The following is a 13,256-nucleotide window of genomic DNA, read 5'->3' as shown; positions in this document are numbered from 1 at the left end:
AAAAGTGGGATATTTTCAAGAAAATTTCAGTACCAAATGAACATCTTTCTTCCACAAAGAGTTTCCAAGCAACTACCAACTTCAGCTTGTCATCTTTGCAAAATAATTACAAAATCCCTAACCCACCTTGAAATGTGTACATAAACCTTTCTTTTTACTCTGTAGTCTTCTGAGTGAAAGCAGCCTGGACTGCATTCCCCTCACTCTATGTGATGTTGACTGAATCAAACCTGGAGTACGAATGCCACATTATGGTGCTAAACCACTTGAGAGGAGCTCCAGCTAATGTCCCTGATGGATGTTTTTTCAAGTTCCCATTCTGTACGGGACAGCATTATGCATCATTCTGTCTAACCCACTTTATACTTGATTACCTCAAGCCTGTTTCCATAAAACTGAAATATTATGCACCAGAATGTATTGAATGGCCTGGATGCACACTTATGACTACACTTGAGAGAATGAAATGGGTAGACACTTTACCCTGAATATAGTGCTCTATACTACCATAATGGAGAAAACAGATCAGTGTCATAGACAACTCTGAGGCATTTCTGTCATTGGGAGAAATGGTTTTCATGGGGGCTGACTGATCTATCTGTCTCTGTACCTACCTGTATTTTTGTCTCCATTAATCTATTTCCCAAGAGCTATGCAGTGTTTCGCCAGATGTGTTGCACAGATTGGAATCAGCGCTCTTATCAGCAAATCTTTGAACCAGAAGCACTTTAACAATATACAATGAAGGGCTCACAATGAATGAAAATGTGCTTTTGTTAACAAATTTGTTAATCTCAGCTGGCATTTTACTACTTTGTTTTGAATTTATGAGCAAAATTTTGACTGAAATCTTAAAATTTACCTGAATTTCCTTCTGCCTATGAAGGGCCATAATTTTATTATTCTGCAGATCAGGTCATTATTATCATTATTACAGTGATTAGATTAATGGTTGTACTGTTCCACTCCCAGTTTAGTAATATTGGTAGAAAATTGGAACAGTACATCAATGACTCCTGCCTGTACAAAGAGGATTTCCTGACCAGCCACAGCCTAATGAAAAAGGAAAGAGAAATGAATTATACACCTAATTACAAAAGTACAAATCCAGTTTCCTTCAGAGAAAGAAAGAGCATTTATTGAACTCTCTAAGTGGCCCCCAGCATATCTAGTTTAATGTATAAGCAACCTGAGCATTACCTGAGATCCCAGGCTACAAAAAGTCTATGGTTTGGTTAAGTTAGATAGCAGTGGATGTTTTCTGTGGAGAGGAGAAGTCAAGGGAATCTACTGCCTGCGGAGTTGCCATAGTCTAATCCTGACTGTAAGAGACCTAGCACTTTATCACTGCTGATCCAATATAACTTTCCTTCACTTGAGTGCAGGTAGAGTCCCTTATGCCTTCTTGAGAAGTTGAATAGTAAAAATAGAAAACTTTATTAACTAGAAAAAGAATACTCACTATCTTATTTTGACTGTCTTCAGTGAAAAATTTATTGTTATGGGAATATTAAGATAGGGGTTACAACATATTCATAGTTTATGGAGAAAATAACAGATATGAAGAGAGGTGAATTAAACGATGGCACACAAAAAATCTGTCAGTTAGGTTTAGAATTGGTTTTCCCTTATGCATAGTTCTGTACTTGAACCTTAAGAAATTCTCCCATGTCGGTTATTTATAGCAGTTGTTTGTAGTTGCTTGTTGCACGTGCAAAACAGGCTTCAAGCTTGCATTGTATGCCTGTGATGACATTCTTGGTTCTCAGCTGTTCGGATGTTCATTCACCTTATGTCACAGCTCCATGTGTATATTGTCTGTACAGCATCTGCTGCCTCACAGTCTCATTCTCCCAAAGAAGTGCTATGCATAATTACACACCATCAGGAAATGTCCACATGCATTTGAATTTTCAACTTTTAAAGCAAAAAGCCCCGATTTTTTTCCACCTTAAAAGCAGAAGCAACGGGGAAAAGGATAGTTAAAATCCTCAATTAAACAGGGTAACTGCCTGTTCTTGCTGTTAGTTCAAAAAAGCTGTAAAACAAGCTCAGAAGAAAACCTAAGGTAAACGTATTGGCCAAGGGCCACAGTGCTAGCCAGCTCTGCACTCGCCTTATGAAATGGCACCAGTATCCAGTGTCTTCTAATCCCAGCAAAACACATTTTAAAGTAAGGATATAGTTCTTTCTTTGGCTTCATATGGAAAGTGTCAGCTCCTTCCTCTCCTTTTCAATGAGTGTAATCCGATCTTTGTATCTAGTCCTGTCACAAACTTCATTCGTGATATTTCTAGTCTTTATCTTCCCTGCAAAACAGAGATCACACATCCTATTTCATGGGAGCTTTGTGCAGTACAGACTGAAGGTGAAAAATAAGGAAAAAAAAAAAACCCAAACCCAAACCAAAATGTGTGTCACGGACCCCACAGTTCTGGGAAGGGGCTAAAATTATCTAAACTATTTTTGCATTCTCCCAGGCTTAAACTGTTGGAGAGTAGGTATTGTCATAACTCCAACAAGCAGGGAAGTCCTGTGTAGGTTTTGTAACCCCCTTTGCACTGCACTGTTGTGTCCAGCAGCTCTCATAATCCTTTTTCCTTTGTTCCCAATTGCTGGCAACTCCCTGCCTCCTCTAGACTGCTACCTAACCCTTTCCAGGGCTAGTGTACTTGCTGGGAAGGAGGTGTATCTCATGGAACTTGGACAGTTCTATTAGCACCAGAAGAATCCTCATCCATGCTGTTTTGGAGGTTTTTACAACATTACCAAGCATTACTTACAACAAAGACAACAATCTCGCAGCTTTGGTAACAAATCTGGCCTCATTGGAATCAATGGAACCTAGTTTTATTCCTGTCTTTTTTTAAAATAGATAGAGATGAAAAATTAAAGGTGGGGAAATACCACATATATAGCCACCTACAAGTCATGGTCTTCTTCCCTCCCATATAACATATAGTTTTAGCAAAAGTTTTTTTTACAAGTAGAATAATATAGTTTTAATAGGACCTACCAACGAGTGGAGCTGACTCCTTCATGTGGAAAGGAAGCACTTGCCAGCACAGATGAATTCTTTCTAATGCTGTTGATGATGCTGCTATATTAGTTCAAGACTAAACTGTCAACCTAAATTAGGGGCCAGAATACTGAAAATGAAAAAGATACTGGCACATACTGCACAGTTTGGCTCAAATATGTGACATGCGAGCCAGGATGAGTAGTACATGAAAGATTCAAAAATGAAAATCTTCATCCTTAATGGTTGCATAGGGACACGTTTTCACAGGGTTAAGCTGCATGACACTCATTAAAGTAAACAGAAGTTTAAAGCTTAAATCTTCTGTCCCACTTTCAAGACTTCGTAGCATATACAGAGCATGAAATATCACATTTTTCCATAAAACCTGCAGTTAACAAAATAAGGGGTAAATTCATTTCGTTTATTGTGCACCACCTGACTCACCTTCTTAACCTCACGCAAGCAATAAAAAACTGAATAGAGGATTTATTTTCTCAATTTTGGAGGGGTTTACTCCTGTACTTTGTCTGTCAAAAAAAGGAAAGGGGAAAGGAATATAACCAAACATCCCATTTAGTATCTCATTTTGTTGCCATTGCATTTCTCTCCCTTTTTCAACAATTGTCATAAATCTGACATTACAGAGATGCAGGCTGGGGGGACAGAGTTGTGCTGCCTCACAAGTTACTTCTGTCATAAAAGGCAAATGTAAGAATGCTCAAAATCTCTGAGACTGGATTGGCTTTTGTTCTGTTTACGTTGAAGAATTATATCCAACTCTCACTAAAGCTGAGTATTCATTTCTCCTTGCTCAGTAAAACACTATCTTGAGGGAACAGTAGGTATCTCCCACTGTATCTGTTTACCTATACCGCTGGCTGCTAGGCCAGATTGTGAATTATAAACTACAATCCTTTATTAGTGGAGTAGGCTGTTTGAGAGAAGGGACTGATCTCTTTGTGTGTCTGTGTGTGGTAGGGGGTATTTCTGGCTTTATACTGCTTTCCCGAGTGGAGTTTATACCCTAGCCAGGCTCCTGGGATGTGCTAGCAGAATGAAAAAATAACTGTCTGAATGTCTCTGTCCCATACAAGGTTGTATTTTGATGAAGGAAGGTCCAAAAGAACGCAATGTGCACCACGCATGTAGTATATGTAAACATGGACAAAGGCAGAGCACAAAGACAATTTTTGCCCTCTCTGTTGCTGTTTTCTTGTTCCAAGCAAGCAATGCTTATAAAATACCCTTCATTCCTGATGCTCACAAAAGTTAGAAACACTGGAAATTTTTTCTCTTTATTAATCAAGTTAAAGCAAGTTGTTTTCAGGTCTATAACATCAAGTTATTGATATTTGAACACAATTTTTCCTCTATATTTTCTTTTCCACAACTTTACTCCATAGCTCCACTTTTATTAAGTGACATTGTCCAGTCACCTGAATGTTTACCTAAGGACTTTTTAACCTCACTAGTGTAGGAAATCTTGTTGTCTGAGATAAGGTGATCTCAGTGAGTTTCTGGCTATTTGCATACTTTCCATAGGTAACATATTCCTGAGGAGCTGATTCACTCTGTCATGATTCTGCCCAATACCTGCTCCTGAAGCTGCTGAGATGGGGGTTATGCTTATGCCTCTGAGAACAATGTGATACTTGTTGTCTTTTGTCTTCAAATCTTCCATCTGAAGAAATTCAACTATCTAACATAGCTGCAAACCCTTCTGGTTTCATTCCTGATGCTGTATCTTCAAGTGAGATCTTCTATATGTTACATAGCATATAAATAATTATGCATAAAGCCAGCAAGGACACTGAAGTGTTACATTTTCATCATGCATTTTTCTTCGTTTCCAGACACAGTGTTAAAATCTGCTACACCACATGCTGAGTTTCTCAAGCATTTTGCCTGGGTAGCACTCAAAACTTCATATATGCCTGTAATTGTGTTAGAACTCAAATCTAAGATCTGGCTTAGACACATTTGCATTGTCTCTGAAGAAATGGGTTCCCGTAGATAAATAATGATATACTGTAAAATAAAAGTAGCCATTCAGTATTATGACTGTGATGATGAGAGGTCAGCAGCACACTCAAGCATGCATCAAGACAGGGAAATCTACTGAGTCAATTCAGCAGCAGCAAGCAAGAAGAGTTAAATACTAAAGGAGTGGCAAATTATTATATTCACATTAAAGACATTATATGGCACTAACATTTCCCTCACAATTTGTTCTAGAAGATTATTAACCTGCTTTGATAAGAGTGCACTTTATGAATTCAATTAGTAATACATACCGTGAAAGTTCATGTACATATAATATAGGCTTCCTAACGATATAATGAAGCTGAGAATTGCTCCTACTAGGCCAAAATTCAGATTATCCAGTCATACATCTCCATTTAATGTTACATGATTGAGCAGATATAATAATATTACTATCAAAAGAGAGAGGTCCATCCCCCATCCTGCTCCAAACTGTCTATTCTTTTCCTGACTGAGTCGCCTCCTCCCTCCTGCATCTGCGCTTGCACTCATTTCATCCTGTGACGACTCAGTTTAATTCACCATCTAAAAAAAAATAAACTGGAATGAAATACAAAGCATTTTGCTGGGCTAATGAGTTGTATCTGTTCTGTGAAGGTCGGATGAATGCCAAAGCGGGCAGGAGTGAGATTAGGAAGATAAAAAACCCTCCTCCTCACTGAATAGCTAGATTTGTTCAGTTGCTTTTTGACAGTACAAAATCCCACAACAGGTGCTTCACCTAAGAATGGTTTGAGGTGTTTCAGAGAACAAGAATTAGATCCCTGGGTGCTTTACACAGCCAATACAGAGAGATGCAGCATGTGTACATAGTCAGAGTGTGAACCAGACCAGACTCCCGTCTGACTGGTGCAGTATTGGCATGTGTTTTCTGTCCAGCATAGCAATACAGACTCAGGTTCTCTGCATTCAAACTGCAAAGGCAAGTAAGAAATCCAATGCAGGTAGCTAGAATGTGATTTGTATGTGTGTGATAAATGCTGTTAGGCTGCTTCTGCAAATTCCAGGTACTTTACCAAACTGTTAAGTGAGTCTGGAAGGCTGGTGATTGTGTAATGGGGAAAAGACAGATACGGAGTGCTAGAAAAAGTCATCCCCAATAACAGAAAGAAAATGCTGCAGAAAGAAGCTTAAGAATTACAATTCAGTCCATTCTGGTGGTTTTTAATGATTGTGACAAGCTCATGATTTAGTGTCACCAGTGCCTTTTATACGGATATGTGGCCATATATGTGTACACCATATGTTGGCTAATTTTCAGCTACCTGCCAACAGTAAATTATGTCAAACTCTTAAGAGACTGTGGATATTGTTTAGTTGTTCATATCACACAGTTCTCACAGAGAAAACTGAGTATTTCTAAGACTGAAAGCGAAATTCCATGTTTCTTTCTTCAGTGGCAGTGCAGGTTTAAGCAATTTCCGCTCTCAGCCCTTCCTTCCTGTCTCCACACCACCACCTCCATTGTGCCAGCACAGCTGTTTGTGCAGCCTGTGGTGAAAATGGGAACCATCTGAGGAATCCTGGGGCGGCAGAGAGGAATCAAAATCAAAAGGAAGCTTATAACAATGTGTGAATTAAGATGTATGAAAGACTGATCTTGCACTGGGACATCTACGAGGTATATGGAGGCGTTGTTAAGCTGACCCTTGAGGATCTAAGGTCTGGGGTAGATTTTACAGTTTCTTATGAAATTTCAAAATGTGTCTCAAGAACTCTCTTATTTATCAATTTAAAAGCTCTTTCTTTATCTAGTGACCTTGCTTTTAGCCATTTGCCGCTTGTAAGTCTCTTTATGGAATAATCTTAAACTTATTTGAAAATAAATCTTGAGGAGTAAAGACAGATCCTTAATTAAGTACCAACTGTTCCATTTCTCTTTTGTTCTTCTCTCAGGAAGCCAGTTGAATTGTTGCTGGACATATGCTTATGTATAGGGATATATATTTGTATAGATATATGTATAGGTATAGGGAATGTGTATGTATACAGCTTACAACATTTTTGCAAGTCACTCCATTTTTTATGTCAGATAAGCAGCTTGTCTTTTATGTTTTTGCTGCCTAGGGGAGAGCAGAACGTTCATGTCATCTTCATTAAATACAACATCCATGTTAAACACTTTTTTATCCAAAGTATTTTATACTTGAACAGAGCTGAACATTCAATTTCTGTGAAGATCCATGGACATCAATATCTCACCTATCTGGTTCGGCAATGTCTTCAGAGTGCCTCAGTTTCTCCTTTTTTGAGAACAAGGGGCTCTGTCACATTTAAGTCCCGCACCAAATGTTGCCCATTTATGGATCTATAATTTTGGAACACTTCACTGTCCAGATGCATTGCATATGGGAGGCTGGGTATCTGGTTTCCATTCCAGGGACCAGGCAGTAAAATGCATATCATTTAGGTGCTTTGAGTCTTTGGCTAATTTCAAGTCTGTGAGTAATGGCTGGGACTATTCATATCCTTGACGCTAGGCAAATGCTCAGGAGATTTACTACAATGTTAAATCACAGTAATACAGTGGTCTCCAACACAGAGCTTTTAGTCACAAACTCTCATTTTTCTTCACCTCATATCCTCATATATTGAGTTTTCTGTGCTTTTAAGTAATTATTTTTCTCCTTAAACCTTAAATTCATGGCACAATTTACCTGTTATTTTACTTTGATAGTTTTGTCTTCAAATGAGACAGTTAAAATAAAATAATTTTGGAAGGCTGAGTTTCTTTAATATCTTTCCCCAGACCATCTCAAAATGCTTTATGAAAAATAACCAAGCTTTTCAGTACGTCGAAGTCACTTGAATACTTAAAGGCAAATTGATTCTGACACAGCCCAAGTCTTTCTTCCCAGCCCAGCATTCTCTTGTCCTGATTCATTCCTCCTGAGAGCCTCTCCTCTTATGCTAACGGAACTTCAACAACCTTTGATTCATACCTTTCTTTAACAGCTATATCTAACTGTAGACTATTTCATTCTAAAGGCTTGATTACACCATATTTCACATAGCCATCAAAACCTGTTTTCTTTCTGAAGTCCTTTTTTTTTCTGTACCTCTTTATCTTTCACCTACTTTCACCTACTACCTACTCAACTTACACGTCATTCATTGAGTGAGTCTTATTTCTGCAGTATCTTTTTCCTTCTTCCTTCTTTTAACGAGCTCCATTTCAGTTCCACCTCCTTTCACCATTGTTTTAACATTTTTCTTAATTCCTTATTCTTTGGATTGCAAACCTGACTCTTCCTTTGCATGTATTTCCTTTTTGCTTGAATCAAAAATCTGAAAATCAACTAGACTGGATTTGAAGCAAATTTCTTTTTTCTTTCCATACCATTTTTCTTTTTGCTAATCAGTTCTACTTTTAGTTAAGAGAGTATGTCTTATCCTTGAACTTCTAGTGATGGAAAATACATTCTTCTTTTTCCTCCTGTTGAGTATGGTTTGAACATGGGACATGCAGAGGGCATCTCAGAGGCAGAAAAAGAGATGGGACTGAATAAAAGGGGAGAATGTCTACATCTATCTTTTTTTTTCACTGAATAAATTCTTTATCTTAACACTGTAATTTAAAGACTATGGCATGGGAGCTCTCATTGCCATTCTGTGCACTATGTTGGGAAAAAAATCAACAACAGAGACGTGTATTGATGCTGGTTTGAGACAAGAGTGTCTTAGTTAATATTTTCACTCATTTAGTACTAAGTAACAATGAATACAGTACAGATGAAAGACACAATTGTTCTGTCAGACTGAGTGAGCAATGTTTTACACTCTCTTTACCAAAAGGGTTAAACAGTTGCCCAAGGCATGTTTTAGTAGCCATACTACTTTTAACACAGTACCAGATATCATAGTAGTTGCTTTCTTCAGAAGCACAGTCACAGGCTTGAGTGACTCCTCCAGCTGCTGTCCCTTCTCTGTGCTCCTTGCTGTCCCCTCAGTTCTCATCTACTTCATTGCAACTTTCAGCATTTAATGATGACAGCAGTAAGAACCACTGAAGTCTTTAATATTACTATTAGTGTTAGTAATAATATTAAAGCCTGAGATTCTCTTATTCCACTAATTCATTTGCCAACTAATTAATTCTCTGATTTCAGGAATAAGAATGGCAAGTAACAGGATATTTGAAAAAACATGTTAAGATATTACAAATTTCAAAATATTGAATCAAGAAGCTGCTGCTTGCTCTCAAGACCCAGAAGTGTATTACTTGGCACTGGGATACTGACAGCATGTTGTTACTTTTACTAGTGTTATAGATTTGTCGTGTCTTTCTTCACCGGGATATAAAAAAATCAAATAATCTATGACAGCAGCTGAAGGTACAGAAGATTATTAAAGTTCTGAGTTTTAGCAAGACCATGACCATTCTGAAGAGTTCTGTCTTGGTAGAGAATAAAAAATACGGAGTTGTCCCCTTTTAAAAACTCTTGAACATGTCGTTTTACCAACACACATGAAATATGAGCACCATCCAGTGGCAAAGGAAGTAAATCACATCTTGTATTTCTGATTTCCTCTTCTTTTCCTGAAACCACAGAATCTAACTAGGCATTTACATTTTTATATTAAATTTCCTGCATTTTTTAAAACTGACATAACTACATTTCTTCTAAATTCTCAAAGATGTTGTAGCAGTAGGAAGTACACTGCATCTCAGCTGAACAGTGTTAGTCTTTCATGTTGGGAATACAATTAAGTATTTTGAGTATCTAAAAACCCTTTTGCAAACACATCGTTCTTTTCTCTGCTACTGCTATCACAAACATAACTGATTTCTCCTGACTGTGACAAGATCACTGTTCCCCTTACACAAGCACGAGGAGTCGTAAGCTAACGTGTGTCTGCTGCTCCCTGAGAACAGCATTATGATTGTTCAACTTCTTTTTTTACTTTTTTTTTCTTTTTCATTCGTATCTCCTTTCTTCTCTGTTCTCTTTTTTTCTTCTCTGCATGATACTCTGCAAGGTGTCAATAAAATTTTGATACATCAGAAAAGACTGAAAACGGGCAACAAAACTGTGTAATCTGTCCTGCACTTCACTGAATTTGAGAACCTCTGTTGAAGAGTATGGAGGTAATGACATGGCCTTCGCTTGTGCCATACTGATGCTGACTGATTTTGTTATCTTTCTTTGGGGAAATCAGATCTCGCAAAGCATATTGGTTTCAGAAACCTTAGGCCTTCTGCAATAAATTAAATTGGAAATGTATTTTCACTTTCCACACGGACGATTTTGTTCTTAGGGTATTTCTGATAGCAGAAGACACAAATAGGATTTTCTTTAATTTTAAGCATGACTGCCTTTTCCAATGATCTTTTCCTTTAAAAAAAAAAGGCAAATTAATTGTGGTTATGACTGATATGACACACAGACATTCCAGCTTTTAAGTAGATAAATATTTGAAACCTCTCTCTCCTGCTCTCTACTCTTCTTTTACTTTTTATCCATAAGGACAGGAAAGAGCAACTTGCTCCCAAAGTTGAAGTATGAAAGCGGTGTGAATTCCCTTGGTTTTAACAGCAACTGTACATGTAATTCCCTAATTTTCTTCAACAGCTCTTTCACTAATATCCAGGAACCTGGAGGTTACACTTTCCAGCAATTACTTTTAATGTTTTTTGCTTCAACAGCTCTTTCATTAATATCCAGGAACTTGGATGTTACCCTTAACAGCAATTATTTTTAATGTTTTTTAACCTCCACATCCAGCTTTTTATTGGACCAGTCCTACTTCTATCGGCAGAACAGGCAGTGCCTTCATTTTCAGCCCATCAGACTAAATCAGGCTAAAGGAACTTCTGCACTTCAGGGTGTTCAGTCATGGCTGAGATCAAACTGTGAATCAAACATCCGGCAGTAGTCAGGACATAACATTCTGAGCTTTCTCAAGCCTCAAAAATTTCATGAAGCTGAGGTGAGAAGTGCTAATTGGAGCTATTAGGTAGCAACCAACTGAGATGCAGTGGCTTAAATGAGTGGAAAAATGTAAATACTCATTAAAATCGTTCATGGAGACAGGTAAAAGGGCAGAAAGAAGACATATTCCCCAGTAGAATAATCTTCAGCAGTCTGCTTAAGTAGTATGAGTCCCCTTCGTGATGCTTTAAACAGAAGTAGCTATTGCACTTTGATAGTAAGATCTTGCTCGCATTCTTTTTAACAGGTCTTGTGTAGCAGCAGATATTTGGCCATCACATTTCAAACTAGGGTCTACGTAACTAAAAGCACACGTCTCTACAGGCAAGAAGTCAGTAGCAACAGACACTTCTGCACTCTGTGGACCGGGCACAGAGGGGATGTATGACAACTAACCTGAGCAGTCACTTACTTCAGAAGCCTGATGTGATACAATGGTAAAAATCTGCTGCTGCTTTGCAACAGCAGGAATATTTTGTACATGCTTCCTCTGTGCCCCTAACACTGGTCCATTATACACATAGTATAACCTGCTTAGATCACACCAGCTCTCTCCCCTATGTTCTAATATGTGCATTTTAGAGAACTCTCTATTGTATGTGCACAACTTCTAACAAACGTTAAGTTAAGCCTTGCCATTAAATATAGCTTTTGCTCAACTAATGCTTCTAGTTCAACTTTCTGGTCATTGGAAATAACTTCAAAAGCTCCCAGGTTTGAAGGAGAAAATTATCTGGGATTATCCTCCCAAAGACAAAAGAGTTATCCCTAAGGAACGTTATCAGGCTGTCAAGATATTTTGATTTATTTAAGATTGTGCTCCTTTTCATTTGTTTGGCATAGCTTTTCCACATTGACGTGTCAAAGCTGTACTCTTGAAGCACACAGCTACAGTATGTGTTAGATCACTGTTCCCCATGTGGACAAGCAGAAGGCACTTTCCTCATGGGCCACCACCACCAGCATCCCAAATCAGCCTTCACAATTTTTTCTTCCCACATCAAAGGGCAAGAGGTGGGCAATGAATGATAGTCAGAGCTACGTAAGGGATCCACTTCAGGTTTTGGCCTCTGAAACAGAGTTAAACTGGAGTGATGGAGAGTAGGATAGTGAGACATCCGTATCTCGTTATGATTCTGAGACTTGCGTTTGCCTCAAACGAATCCGAGCTAGGATGGGAGAGAATCATAAACGGGAGAAAACTCAGTATATAATAAGTTATAAGTGCACAGTTATCAGAAACAGTATCAGAAAATAACAGAGAAATACCTTGTCAATCTCTTTATTCATAGGTTAAAATGTAATGCCATACAGTTCTTAACAATTACTGACTGAAAAAAATTATCTGCATAAAACAGAAGCAAAACTGAAGGAGACTAATTAAAAAAACCATCTTGCTTCAACTTTTGAAATGATTACATACAGAATAATATACATATTTACATTACAAGTATATTATATAAATATAATATATATGTAATCTTGTAACCACAATAAATATCAAGAAGGTCTTTTTAGGCACACAGCATAGAAAAAAATGCAGAATCTGCACAATCCTTAAGATTCTTGGAGTGACTCACTCTTACATTGTTTTCACACTGAAAAAGCAAGTATTTTACACAAAATATACAGCCACAGTTTATGCAGTCCCCAGTGAACAGGGAATCTTTTCTCGCCGTCCTGTAAGTCTACTCCTTGATTTTCTAATACTATTGCTCTATACAGCTATTACATAAGAAAATAGTTTGCAGGTTTGCTTTTTACTCAGCTAATAGCCTAAGTAATTATCAGTGCTAACAAAATAAGTACAGCATATCTACATAAGGTATATACAAGTGTTTGCACAAACACGGGTTTGGTGAGCTACTTCTGAGCTGACTTTTAATACTGGGGAGTTAACCTCAAAGCAGAAAAAAATGGATTTTCAGTGATATTACCTCAGAAATATTTTATCGTTTGAGTGAGACCTGGGCTTCAGAGATAGAAAGCTTTAAATTTAGAAATTAATAAAAAAATCAAATTCTTTTGGCTATGCTGGCAGATGCAGCGCTATCGATTTTGAATGTGTTCCCTTCAGTAAAAATGAAAACCCAGAGAATTAATCCAAAGGGAGTGTTCTCAACCTGTATGTACAGTCATGACATTTTAAAGACTGTTGCTATGGAGCACCTGAGATCACACCCTACTAAGTGGAGCTGGCCACTTCTCGTAGGAGAGCCATGATCAGTGAGAGAGGAGAAACAAACAGCATTTTTTTT

The sequence above is a fragment of the Numenius arquata genome, chromosome 2 (genome assembly GCF_964106895.1).
Source record: "Numenius arquata chromosome 2, bNumArq3.hap1.1, whole genome shotgun sequence".
Lineage (NCBI taxonomy): Eukaryota > Metazoa > Chordata > Aves > Charadriiformes > Scolopacidae > Numenius > Numenius arquata.
Note: the sequence above shows the minus strand (reverse complement) of the source record.